Raw genomic sequence first — 13,371 nt, 5'->3', positions numbered from 1 at the left:
CAGTTATTATTTAGCATTCATCCTACACTAGCATTTTGACATGTACCAAAATGCTAGTGTAAATATCATGCTAAAACTTGTCCACATCTGTAAAGGTAACAGCTGGGGCAGAGGGCACTGGTAGAATGAAATAAGAAGAGCATCTGCATAGTCTTCTATGCTAAGTGTTTTGACGTTATGATGAGTGAGGGCCCTGAATACTGCATGACCTTCCAGTTGCAATAGGGAGCTGATTCCTCATTACGGACACAGAACGGCTTAAAAAATAACCTGAATTGAGAGCTTGTGCAGTGACATTTTTAAACAGGCGCTGACTTTTAGGGAAAGCCCACAGTGAATATTGAACAAGCCCCTGCATTTCCTTGGTTAGGTGTGTAGGACTTGAATTTCCTTTCTCAGACACATGCAGTGACCTTTATGATCGTTTTTAATGCTGGTTCTTAAGCATTATCCATTTGGGGACTTCAAGAGAATTAAATATTATTTGTTGATAATAAATGGAGACCTGGATTGCTTCACCTGGAAAAGGTCTTTTGATGCTACTGTGCATGGAAGAGTGCTCAGCAATTGCAGGAGAATATCTGTGCACAAACTAGTTGCTTTATTCAACTGCTACTTCAGAGATGCTTAGAGCAGCACCTTCATGCCTTACACAGAGCTTGGTTTAAGTCCAAAACTGCAGGGCTGTACTGAAATATAAAACACAAATCCTATTTATTATTACTTAAGTCCCACTTAAGCCCTCAGAATGGACTTCGGGTACAGCTAGAGTGCTGCATTTGCCTCCTATGTGGGAAATCTTCTAAGAGACAGTCATATAATTTCTGGGTATGATTGAGCTTTTCCTTATATATTCTAAGGGGGCACGGTGGATATGTCCCTAAGGGAGCATGATGTGGGCACAGTGGTGATGAGTTGAAGGTTGGGCTAGATGATCTTAGCAGTCTTTTACAACCTTAGTGATTCTAGGATTCAAAAGGAAGTCACAGGCCTTGAAAAACCACTTTGGATCAGATAGCAGAAAAGCAATGGTAGTTTTGCTCTTTCTGTCTTTTGTTCTTCCTTTCATTAGCAAGCACTACCAAGCAGGTTTTCAGCCATCTAATGCTTTGTAAGAACTCTCTCTAAGAAGTGAATGAATCTGTAGGTAAAAAGATTCATTAATAATCATGTCTGGAAAGCAAAGTGTTCAATGTGGCACTGAGTGACATGATTATTGGATATGGTGGTGATGGATTGATGGTTGGATCTCAGAACTCTTTTCCAGCCTTAATGATTCTATGAAATCAACACCACCAGAGACAAAATAGCCCCAGCTATTGTCTTTTCACTCTTCAACTCTTGAAGGCATCATTGTGCTTTTACTTCTATAGGGATAAAGACAACCTATGAAGAAGACTGTGATCTAATGCACAGATGTTGACTTCTTGGTACAAGCAATCAGCATTTCCTCCCCCACATCTCTATTCTCACAGAGCAACTCCTTGAAATAGCTATAAGAGCTGGTTTCAGGTGAATTCAGGTATTTCTTCACTATACTGCAAGGCAGGCAGCATCCCTGGCATCCTTGAAACTAACATCCCCTGTGTTAACATCAACACAAAGCAAGCATCCTTACAATGTGTTGTCCCAAATCACCCCTACCTCAGTGAGCATGCACTATTCCTGTCTCCTCCATCACAGCCCTATCAACTTCTCACACTCAGATGAGTTCCTGAAAGCCATCTACAGCACTACTTTGTCCTTAAATTCTTCCTCCTGTTCTCCTCTGGTGTTCTAACTTGAGAATATTACTGTCTACCCTCTCAGACCCCCTGAGCACATCATTCACAAGGACCACAGAGAGGAATGTTTCTTACAGCTTATTGGAGTCATCTTCAGTCATTCCTAGTCAAAAGCCATTGTGAACAGTGAGTACATATCCAAACCACAGCCATGAAATTCTTGGTAATCTCCTTTCTATTTCTTCCCTCATAAAAAACATATTTTTCTCTTGCTAGAAGTATTGCAGACACTTGGCTATTTAAGAGGGTTAAAAAGAACCACTGAATGTGTCCACTAATAGAAACACGGGATTGTTATTATCAAGTTCCTCCTACTGATCTTATCTGAGATCTTGCTGCCATCTACCTTGGGCAGTTGGTTTTCAAAGGTAGACTGACACCATATGGCCTTGCTCTCTTCCATACTGCATAGAATAGAGTCCATCATGTCTGCTGTCACTGATGGAACAAGTACCCTGGATACTCCTCCAGCGAACTGAGGCTACTGTAAAAAATAATAATAATAATATATTTTTTAAAATCACCATTTTGAGATTTCTTTGGCCCTAACAGAAAGGATGTGACAGCAGTTCCCTTAATCAGAGCCTGACTTGTTTCCATCAGCCACTGCTGATGGTAAATGTGCTCACATTATACAATTTCATTGCACTGAGAAGAAAATGTTTTGACCTTTCACCTTAACCACTAAAAGAAAGCAAGCCAGCAAACCTTCTCTTCACCCAAAACATTCACCACAAGGAGGTCAGGTGTGAGATGTCTCTGTCAGCAGCCTCTGTTCACCCCAACTTACATTAATTGTAGTGGGGAAGACAGCTTTCTGGGAAATTTTGAAGGAGCACGTACACCACAGTGCTCATCATTAGCAACATTTCAACACCAGCTGCTGGCTTTCTTATTATGAATAGGTCAGTTCAAAAGAATTAGCAGGTCCACCCAGCAAGAGAAATGCAGAGTATTTGAAGAAATGAAACAAAGACTTCACAAATCATCTTTTTCTCATATCTGCTCATGCTCAGGCTACAGAAATAAAAAATATAGAAAAGGCTATTTTGTTTTCTTTTTTTCTTAAACCAGACCAGCTATTTCCTTGTCTGTGTCTTCACCATATTGATCTACCTCTGACATTAATTAATATCAAGCCTCGGAAAAGATTCTCCAGTGGGACAAGACTCTGTCTTCTTCCCTACCATGCCTTACTCACCTGTTCTCTCCCCATGTCTTCCAGGAACAAAAGACTCCTTGAGACAAGGTGTTTGGGAACTGATAAAGTTGGGATGTATCTTGCGTATGTTCAAGCCACTCACTTGAAAAAATGACTTTTAGACTCATGTTTGGAAATAGAGTTTTGCTGCTATTTTGCATGAAACACAAACTCTTTAAGGACCAGGTCCTTTTCAGTCTTGAGATCACTGTCAGTGTAAGTAATTAGAGAAAGAGCAATAGCTGAAAATAGCTTCCCACCAACAGGATGATGATCATTGAAGCATAGAATCCTAGAATCGTAGAGCAGCCTGGATTGAAAAGGACCATAATGATCGTCTAGTTTCAACCCCTTCTACATGCAGGGTTGCCAAACACCAGACTGATCCGATCTCTCTCCAGCAGTGTGGAATCTTCATCCACGTCCTTCTCCAAATGAGAACAACTATGCATTGGAAAATTCTCATTGAGAAGCAAAGTTACCAGGCAAAGCCTCTTGGTTCTCATTATTATGAGACAGCATTTTGTTTAAGGCCCAAATCTGTATTAAACTCACAGTGTCTTATTTCTCTTTCAGGTACACCATTGGAATTCATGACTGTCAACTGTAATAGGTAATACAAAAAGAACTTCTGGATTCCTGGAATAAAGGCTCAGTCTGTAATGAATCCAAGAGCACTATTAGATGAAATGCAAGAATCCTTACCTGCTAGGCTGCTGAAGCCCATCCATTTGAAGGAGATAATTATAATTCCAAGGTAAACACCTGCCCCAGCTTAGCAGGCTTCATATAATCTTCTAGATAGGATGCTTATTCCATATTTAATTAATGCTGCACCTAAAATCTTGGTACAGACATCAGCCATAGGAGGACACCATGGAGTTAAACTCCATGATCCTCATGGGTCTCTTCCAACTCAGGATATTCTATATGGTTCTTTGCTTGAGCTGTCAGTAGCACGGCAAAAAAACAGGCTTCCAGGTCTAAGAGTGGGAAAGCTTCTATGCTCAAAACAAGAAGCTTTGCACAGCAACAGCAGAAGACTGATCAGCCTTTCAGTTATCTTCTCTACAGAATATTCTCTAGGAAAGTGTCAATTTCTATGGTAAAAACCAATGCAATATACAAAGATAAATGTTGGGTGTACTTGAAATCCTACTCACTTCTTACATTCTCTGATATGTCTGCATACTAAGTTCTGCTCATTCTGCTGCATTTAAATGAGAACTCCTTTAACTGGGATCACAGTTAATACAGAAGATATATAAATACATTATTTGATTGTTCAGATAGATTGTGAAGTCTCCATCCTCAGGGAAATTCAAAAGCCACACGGGCAACCAGATCTAGGTGGCCCTGCTTGAGCACTGGTCTTGAACAAGATGATTTACAGGGGTCCTTTCCAACCTCAATCATCCTGTGGTTCTGTCACTTTGGAAATGACTACTATTGACTTCTGATTTACACTTGGAATTACTTAATGTTATAAAAGGAGTTCCATAGATTTGTTTTTCTTTTCTTTACAGCTTGTATGGGATAATGCATATCTGCAATCAACTCACGTACAAGGAATAAAACTCAGACTGTACCCACCAGAAAGATTCTCCTATAGTTACCCAACCTTTTCTGGTGAAGCGCCTGGGATGTGCACCGTCACACAGCATTTTGCAAGTGGTTTGATTTGCTCACTGTATTTCCTGTTCTCTTCTGAGGAATCCAGGGAGCTCCCAGGCTGGAAATGTGCGGCAGCAAGGCAGGCAGACCTTGTTTGGGGAGCGGTGGACTGTATGGCAGAAGGGATGAAGTGACCTCTCTTATCCTTTCCAAACCTGTTTCTTAGGACTGTGATAAGTGACTGAAACGTGGACCTCGTGTAATGCACACTTTAAGCACAAATGGAAACAGTGAGTGAGGAAACAAAAAAGATTTATTCTACTTTTCATACTGGAAATGACTTAGCCTTGTATATTTTCTTCCTCTTTTTTTCTTCTTTTTTTTTCCTAGCATAGTACCTCATTAACAAAGTTTCAATGAATTCAAAGCAAAGGAAAAGAGGAACAGTTTGCTCTCTTGCAGCAGTTACTAAACGTGTCCCCTATTTACTTTTTTCCCCACATTTCCTTTAGATTAACAAAGAGCTGTAAATAAACACCCTTACAAGCTAAACAGCAGACGCCAAGTATTTTGAGAATGAAACTCAACAGAAAGGCCCATTCCCTGGGCAAAACACTCAATCAGTTTAATTTTTTGTTCTTACTGAAAATGTGGGTGGTTTTCAAATACAGGAAAGAAAACATGATGGCTTGTGGTGATACTTTCCACCAGAAAGATGCAGCTTTAAGGGCTTTTGGTTTCCAAATACCTACACCCACAGGAGTGGCCTTGTCTGTTGTAGAAGGCCATGCTTGATTAGTTGTACAAGTCAAATTAAATGGCAATAATAGCACACAGCAGTTGATGCGTGTTGCAATGGAAGCTTTGTGTCAGCTGGGTAATTAATATGGCAGCTGCCTCCCAGACTATGGCACTGTGGTTTTTAAATATGCAAAATGCTGCTGTGTAAAAGAAGGGAAAAAAATCTGTTCTCCACATCCCTGGCAGGTAGAGCAAGTAACAGGCTTAAATCACTTCAAGGACGGTTTAGTTTATATGTGAAAATACTGAACTCAACTCTTTACAAGTGTAGATAGTGGCAGGACAAGGGGAAATGGCTTGAAGTTGAAAGAAGGAAGATTTAGGCTGGATATTAGGGTCAAGTTTTTTACTGTAAGAGTGGTGAGGTGCAGAAACAGGCTGCTCAGAGAGGCTGTGGATGCCCTGTCCTTGGAGGTGTTTAAGTCCAGGTAGAATGAGGCCCTGGGCAGCCTGGTCTGGTATTAAATGTAGAGGCTGGTGGTCCTGCCTATGGCAGGAGGGTTGAAGTTTCATGATCCTTGAGGTCCCTTCCAACCCAGATCATTCTGTGATTCTGCGTGAAGGAAATACTTTCTGGCATTGAAGGACATCTCTGGGGTAGACTGTCAGGGTCAGGATGAACAAGATGAGACAATGCAAGCCCATACAAAGAGCATGCTGAGTTTTTCTTGAACCAGAGGATAGATGTCCTATCAAGAAATTTACCTGCCTTTAAGATCTTGTTGCACAGCCAAATGTCTTGCTGGAAGCTAAAGTCTTTTTCTGTCCTTACTTTAGAGATGGGTGGCCCAAACTGTGAGTCTAAATGTCCATAGAATCTCCTGAAATAATGACTCTCATGAAACCAACCGTTGGGTCATCTCAAGTAGGAACCTGGGTAATATCTTCCTTTTCCACCACAGAATTAGCAGAACCATCTCAGCCTTCCAAAGTGAACACTTATAGCTCTGATAACTTAAGGAACATACTGGGCAAAACTCATATCCTCAAGTTCCAAAAGAGATGTACTAAATGAGTACTTTTGGTCTTCAACAAGCACATTTCATCCTCATTTCATCTAAATAACTGGTTCAGTGTTGAGTCTGGAAGAGACACATCTCAAACACCCATGGCCAAGAACATAACAATGGGATAAATGAAGAACCACTGAATCATTTGAGTTGATAGGGACCCTTACAGGTCATCTAGTCCAACTCCACTGCAGTGTACAGGGTCATCTACAGCTAGATCAGGTTGCTCAGAGCCACATCCAGCCTGACCTTGGATGTCTCCAGTTGTGGGACATCCACCACCTCTCTGACCAACCTGTGCCAATGCCCCACCACCCTTATCTTAAAAACTTTTTCCTTATATCATGTCACAGAATCATAGAATAGCCTGGGTGGAAAAGGACCTCAGAGATCTTCTAGTTTCAGCTCCCCTTGCCAGGGGATGGGGCATCCACAACCTCTTAGGCAACCTGTTGCAGTGCATCACCGCCCACTAAATATCCAGTATTAATCTTCCCTCTTTTAGTTTGAAACTATTTCCCTTTGTCCCATCACAACAGACTCTGTTAAAGTCTGCCCCTTTCGTTCTTGTAGCCTCCCTTCAGATACTGAAAGGCCACTCTCAGGTCTCCCCTGACCCTTCTCCAGGCTGCACAGCCCCAACTCTCTCAGCCTGCCCTCATAGGAGAGGTGTTCCATCCTTCAGCTCATTTTGGTGGCATGCCACCTGGTCCATGTCTCCTCTGTGTAGAGGGCTCCACATCTGGATGCAGTACTCCAGGTGAGTAGAGGAGCAGAGGAGCAGCATCACCTCCTTCACCTTGTTGGCCTCATTTCTTTTGATGCAACCCAGGATACGGTTGCCTTTCTGGGCTGTGGTTGCTGCCAATGTAGTTTATGAAAGAGGATCACTTGCAGGGCTAGGCAAAACACTCACCCGGGGATGGAACCCATCGGTGAGCAGCCCAGGAGGAGGCAAAGGGGTGGGGAAGCGGGTGGCTCCGAGGGGGAGGAGGAAGAAGCAGCCAGGGCAGTTCCGGCAGCGGGGCGGGGGCGGCTGCGGCACAACGGAGGTGAACTGCGTTTAAACAGTGCCAAGCCGAACTGAACCGAGCCGGGCTGAACCGAGCTGCTCCGAGCTGTGCCGATCCGATCTGTACGGAGCCGACATTGACTGCGAGGACGGCAGGTATGCGGGGCTGGGTGAGGATGCGGTGTAAGGGATGCTTGCTGCTCGGAGCTCTGTTTCAGCTCTCAGTTCTCATTGTGTCGCAGGGTTTTAAAGCCGTCTTTTGCAAGTGTTTGTGGTTTCAGAATCACATTTTCCTGCCTTTAAAAAAAGTGTTGTTTTCTCCCTGGTGACATCGTTTGATACAAAGAAGAGGGGGGAAAAAAGAAAAACAACGAAAACTGATTGTAACCAGAGTGCTATTCAACATCATGCAAACAATTTGGGGGAAGATAGGGGGGGAAATACTTTCTCCTGCTAGGTTCCTTGATGTATTTAGGTGTTTCATGGCTACAGCAGCACGTAGTAAGATGGAGAGATAGTTCAGTTTTACAGCCATTAATATATCTCATTATCTGGGTAAATCATTTTGGATCAAATCTGTAATATTCAACAGACCAGCACTGAGTTAACTTTGAAAGAAGACTGGAGCAGTAAAGACAAATGAGCCTTCTCCATCCCTCCTCTGCTGCACAGTGCTGTGAGCTTCATTTCCTCCTGAAGGAGGGGGCTCAAAAGCTCAGCCTGGTTGCTCGGCTTTGGTTTTGTTCCCTGCATGGATGCTGAATGATAATGGAGTTAAACTCTTGGGTGTAATCAGATCCTTTTTAATGAAACCTTGTAAATGTGTTGCAGCCAACTTTCCAGCTATACTTTTCCCCAGCCTCCAGTAATGTGATACTTTCAGGAACAGAAAGCTTTTTATGGGCCCTTTTTAAAATCTTCTCCAATGAAGTAATAGTGGCAAAGAAAATGACTCCAGCAGCTGAAAGACTCTTAATTGAGTCATGCTAATAGCAGGTTATTTAGTAAGGTTGCCAGGGCAGGAAGAGATACAGTTTCACTGAACTTGCTATTAAAAAGAAAAAAAGAAGTGTTGGAGAAGGAAGAAGCAGAACTATGTGCAGTGAATAGGGCTATGTTCTGACTTTCATATTTTTAATCAGACAAATCCTTGAGATCCTGAGGCTCCCCTCCCCTCCCATCTCCTCTCTTCTTTCCTACCCTCCCCTTCTCTCCCCTTCTCTCCTCTCCTTTCTTCTTTTTCCTTTCTTTTCTAGAAAAGGACTCCACATCCCAGCTGATCCCATGCAGCATTTTGGGGTTTCCAGGAAATGCATACTAGGGGCCCAATGGAAGGACCAAACAGGATATACCTGTACCAAGGAGTTACCTGTTCCTCCTGTTTGCAGTGGGACAAAGCTGCATTCAGCTGAAGGTGTCTGAGGGCCTCCTAAGGCAGCCTATTGCTGAACACACAACATCACTTAAATCTGGATCTCAGTCTAGGCTTTGGGTTGTCACTCCTGTTACTTTTTTGGTGTCTAGGCTAATCATGAGACTTTGGCATCCACCAGTCCTCACTTTCTCTGAGCTCCTTAAGCCATGCTGCACTCATTGGTTTCCTCTCATGACTTTCTGGCCAACCCCTAGGGCACATGATGAATGAAGCAAGTCATGTTTCTGAACTGAAAGTCTGACCACTTTAAGATGATGCCCCAGTTGCACAGACACAAGCAATGGAAAGCTCTTAAGACTTTCTCCCCTGCTCTACATGCCCTTTGGGATTTTTTTTCCAAAGCCCTACCAAAGATTTAGATCTCCCTCTTGAACCTCCATACTGTATCTCAGCACTCTCCTTTTGCTCAGGCTGTTTCTGTACCCGCTTTGACTGTTACACAGCCAGGGCAAAGATAACTCTTTTTTTTTTTCTTTCTGCCACAACCGTGCTTCCTTTCAAAGAAAGTCACTCAGTTGGCTCTCTGAGCTTCTCACGGATGCACTGTGCACCTCAGCAGCACATCAGATGTACAGGGCCTCAAAAGAAAAGCTTAGGAGGAGAGACGAGCAAGGAGGGGTGGAAGGAAGGAGAGCTTCAACCGCTTAGTTTCCCAGCATGTCGAGTTCTTATTTTTCCTCCTTTGGATCTTTTTCAGGTTAGTCTGTCTATTTTGTTGCAAACAGGGGGATGTGGTGAATATAACTTTTCATGGCAACTTTTTGGTTTCTTCTCTGATTGTCTGGGTTTAATTACAAAGATTAGCCAGCTCTGCAGCAGTCTGGAAAGGAGATGAAATATTAACTGCCTACCAGGATTCTGTCAGAATAGGTGATCTCTCAGAGCTGCTCTCAGCTTCTTGCATATATGTTCCATGGATATAAGTTTAAAAACTTAGCTGAAAATTCTCATTTTGCTTCCCATTTTACTGACCAAGATTTGCATAAGCAGAGTGTTGCTCTTTGCCTAAGACTTCAAAAAGTGATTACTGAAATGAAAAGAAAGTCCATACAGGGGTGTGAAACATCACTTGATGCTGTCTTCCTAAAGGTGTTCAAGGCCAGGTTGAATGGAGCCCTGGGCAACGTGATCTAGTGCCTGATTTAGTGGTTGGAGGTCCTGCATAAGGCAGAGGGTTCAAACTTGATGGCCTTTGAGGTCCCTTCCAACCCAAGCCGATCTATGATTCTTTGATTTTATGACTGTTCTATGAATATCCAAAACCTGTGTCTGTAATACCAGTCAAGACCTCAGTTCTCTGATCACAAGTACATACAGCTTAAAGCGGATTAACAGTTCCTTTGCAGAGCTATTCATGTAGAACTCGAGTTCTCAGATAGAAATGAACCATGTACTCAATGCACAACCGAAGGTAGTCTTGGGTTTGTATCTATTATGCCATGATATTCTCTACACTTCAAGCCTGTGCTTGAATCCAGACCAGAGGGACTCCTGGTAGTACGCATGACTGGAAGGAAGACATTGGCAATTGCATAGTGATTTCTGTATTACTGCTTGTTTGTGTTCATTTTGCTCATTGGATTTATCAGGCCTGTTGGAGGTTTTTAATTTGTTATCAGCTACCAGATTACATCCAACAGGAGAAGCAATTAATTAACATTGATGATGTGTGGGGAATGAACCCAAAATGCTTTTCAAATTAAGCACAGCTGTCTTTGCAGTGGATAATTTCTCTGGTTTTTGCAGTACTTTGCAACAACAACACTGCTTTTGGAACAGCCTCGTGGGGTAGAATTGTGTCATCCCATTTTGAGATAATTTTATGATTTCCAGCTATATGTAAAACTGCTTTCCTCTGTCTTAGTCTTATGGGGAAGAAATGCTGAATGGAAGAAGCATATGGAGGTAAAGGATGTATTCGGGGCTAGATGAATTCACATGGCTGTGCCTTGTCTCTCTCACCCCATAAGTGAGGTGCTGTATGCTGCAGATGTAGGGTTCACTTATCTCCAAAATGAATTTATTTATATTCATCTGAGCTGTAAAGAGCTCTGAGATTTGCAGATGATAAACTCCATGTAATGTTTTCCCAGTTTCTTTTTGTGAATGGTCATTTTCATATTACATTTGACCTGTTTGGGGATGCTTCTCAACCGCCGTATCTATTAGTCTGCATGGCTTTAATTAATAAGAAACGTATTTCCATTTCCTTATCATTATGAAGCACAAATGCCCTGCTTATCTTCAAAAGATACAACAATGTAGTCAGAGCATATGCATAGGAAATAACTAAAAGCCCTAAAAACCTGAAAAGACAAAGAAAATCCAATTGGTAAATCAGTCAGATTTTTTTTTTTTTCTGTAGGAAATATATATTTTATGAAATTATTGCTATACTGAAATCATCTCCTATAGTAAATAAGGCAGTTACAGTGGTGAAAAATTCAGATGTTTTTCATCCAGGGTTGTGAGACCACAAACCATTAAAGGAAAGAATTTGATACGACATCGACAAGAGGTGCCTATAGAGATGATTGGAGCATCCTACACTATGTATTAAAGGCATTCAAGTGTGGTAATGACAAGATTTTTGTATTTAGCAGATCATAACTATCAAGAGACATGACAGGAGAAGGGCTCTCTCCATACTTACTACCAACCTGATTGGGAGATGAAGTTGAGATAGTCAATAGATGAATAAGAAAAGTTATCCTAGTAAGTTTACAATGTGTTTAGAAAAGAGTTATAGCAGAGATAACAAAAATGTTACAGTTTTGGAAGTAGAAACAGTGAAAGAAGTTGATGTATTGAAAAGGGAAGTCTTCCAACTTTGTATTTATGGATAGACCAGGGTTCTTCATGGCATAGTGACAGGCTCCCAAGTAAGATATTAGCAGTCTGGGGTCTAGATTGGAAGCTTCAGTCTTGCAGTTTCAGTTCTTTAGGGGTGGATGTGCTCTTGGGACCAGAGGTACATGTGTGTCCATGCACTGCTGGTTTCAACAGTATTAGCTTCACTTCATATGCTCAGACTGTCCAGCTTGTACTCATTAAGACCTTAATGATCTACAGTGGCCAACCTTGTTGTATCTTTGCCAGAGCAGAAAGAAGATAAGCCCTCACTCTCAGGAGAGAATGTGTCCAGAAAAGGATAACAAAACTGATGCATTTGCTCTTGTGTGGCAAGGGTGGGACCTCAGCTGGGAAAGTGAGAAGAAATGGATCTCACTGGTTACTAGATCCTCACTGATCTTCTGGGCCAGACGGTGTATGTTAATGTTTTTGTTAAACTTTCTTAACAATGACAGCAAGGAAATACTGAATAAAATCTAGAAACACTCCAAAATAGGGAGAAAAATCAGATTTTTCCAACACCAAAAGTGACTCCTCATAACATTGAACCACAAATTCATTCTGCATTTGACTCACTGATGCACACTTATTCAAGATCACTTCAACATGAAAAGTGTGGAATGAGGCATCAGTATCTGAAATTATATTACGTGGCTTTCATTCACCTTAGGCCAAGGAAAGAAGTGAACTTAAGCTTCTCACCATCAATAACAAGTTTGCAGCCACTGTTTATTACAGCTCTTTTTATTTGGCCTTTACCTGTGCTTTAGAAGAAGTATATACCTCCCTGCTAGTAATTTGAGAATAAGTTCTGTAGATAGATAAGTTTAGAAGAAAGTCTTACAGAACTGTGTCTGTATATTGGCTAGATAGCTGACTGCAATGACAGGTGGGACTTCAGATTTATAGTCAGTTCCTAACATTTTGTTCCCATTTGACTGCCTCAGGGTAGCTCCTCTCTGAACAGGATACACAATAGGTTTCCTGTCCAGCACACCGGCCAGTTTGAATATCTTTCTGAATTGTTTGAGTACCACATGCTGTCTTTTTCCCCACTGAATATTTCTGGATGTCATATTCTTCCAAATGGTTCAACGTGATACTGCTGTGCTGTAGTGACAGTATCTAGCACAAGTTCTATCCTGAGGAGATACATCTTGAACACATGAAATCAGAGAAAGTATTTCCCTATGAATAAGGAAATCATCACAGATGTAGTCATTTACTCCCCTGGAAGATGAATGAAAGGAAAATGGGGCATAGAACATGATTCAATTCCTTACTGAATCCTCCATATTGTCAGGGGGATTTTTTTTTATCTGAGTGGTCAGGTGTTGGAACAGATTGCCCAGAGAGGCTGTGGATGCTCCATCCCTGGAGGTGTTTAAGGCTAAGTTGGAGGGGGCCCTGGGCAATCTAATCTAGTATTTGATCAAGCTGTTGGCAAACCTGCCTGTGGCAGGGGCATTGGAACTTGATGATTCTTGAGGTCCTTTCTGACCCAAGCCATTCTATGATTCTATGAACGTGCAGACACAGATCTATCTATAGAGATAGGGCTTTGCATGGAATCCTCTATTTCTCTCCTTGCATGAGGCGTGTGAAAGAAACATAGAATCATTAAGGTTGGATAAGAAGGAATCACATAACTGTAGGGGATG

At 41.9% G+C, this 13,371-nt stretch overlaps 1 protein-coding gene across 3 annotated transcripts in view; it reads left to right on the top strand.

Moving 5' to 3' along the window:
- Positions 1–7,356: 7,356 nt before the first annotated feature.
- The window catches only part of PRKCQ (protein kinase C theta), a 44,802-nt gene continuing 38,787 nt past the window's right edge, over positions 7,357–13,371 (top strand). The window contains exon 1 of one of the 3 annotated variants that reach the window (XM_032441329.2): positions 7,357–7,578. The gene's annotated coding sequence lies outside the window, so the exon portion shown is untranslated. The remainder of the gene's footprint in view (positions 7,579–13,371) is intronic. The other 2 variants (XR_014946987.1, XM_015865623.3) reach the window with 2 other exon arrangements.

This window comes from Coturnix japonica, chromosome 1 (assembly GCF_054131305.1).
Source record: "Coturnix japonica strain WE chromosome 1, WE-NBRP24, whole genome shotgun sequence".
NCBI lineage: Eukaryota > Metazoa > Chordata > Aves > Galliformes > Phasianidae > Coturnix > Coturnix japonica.
Note: the sequence above shows the minus strand (reverse complement) of the source record. Positions and strands in the feature narration are given on the sequence as shown.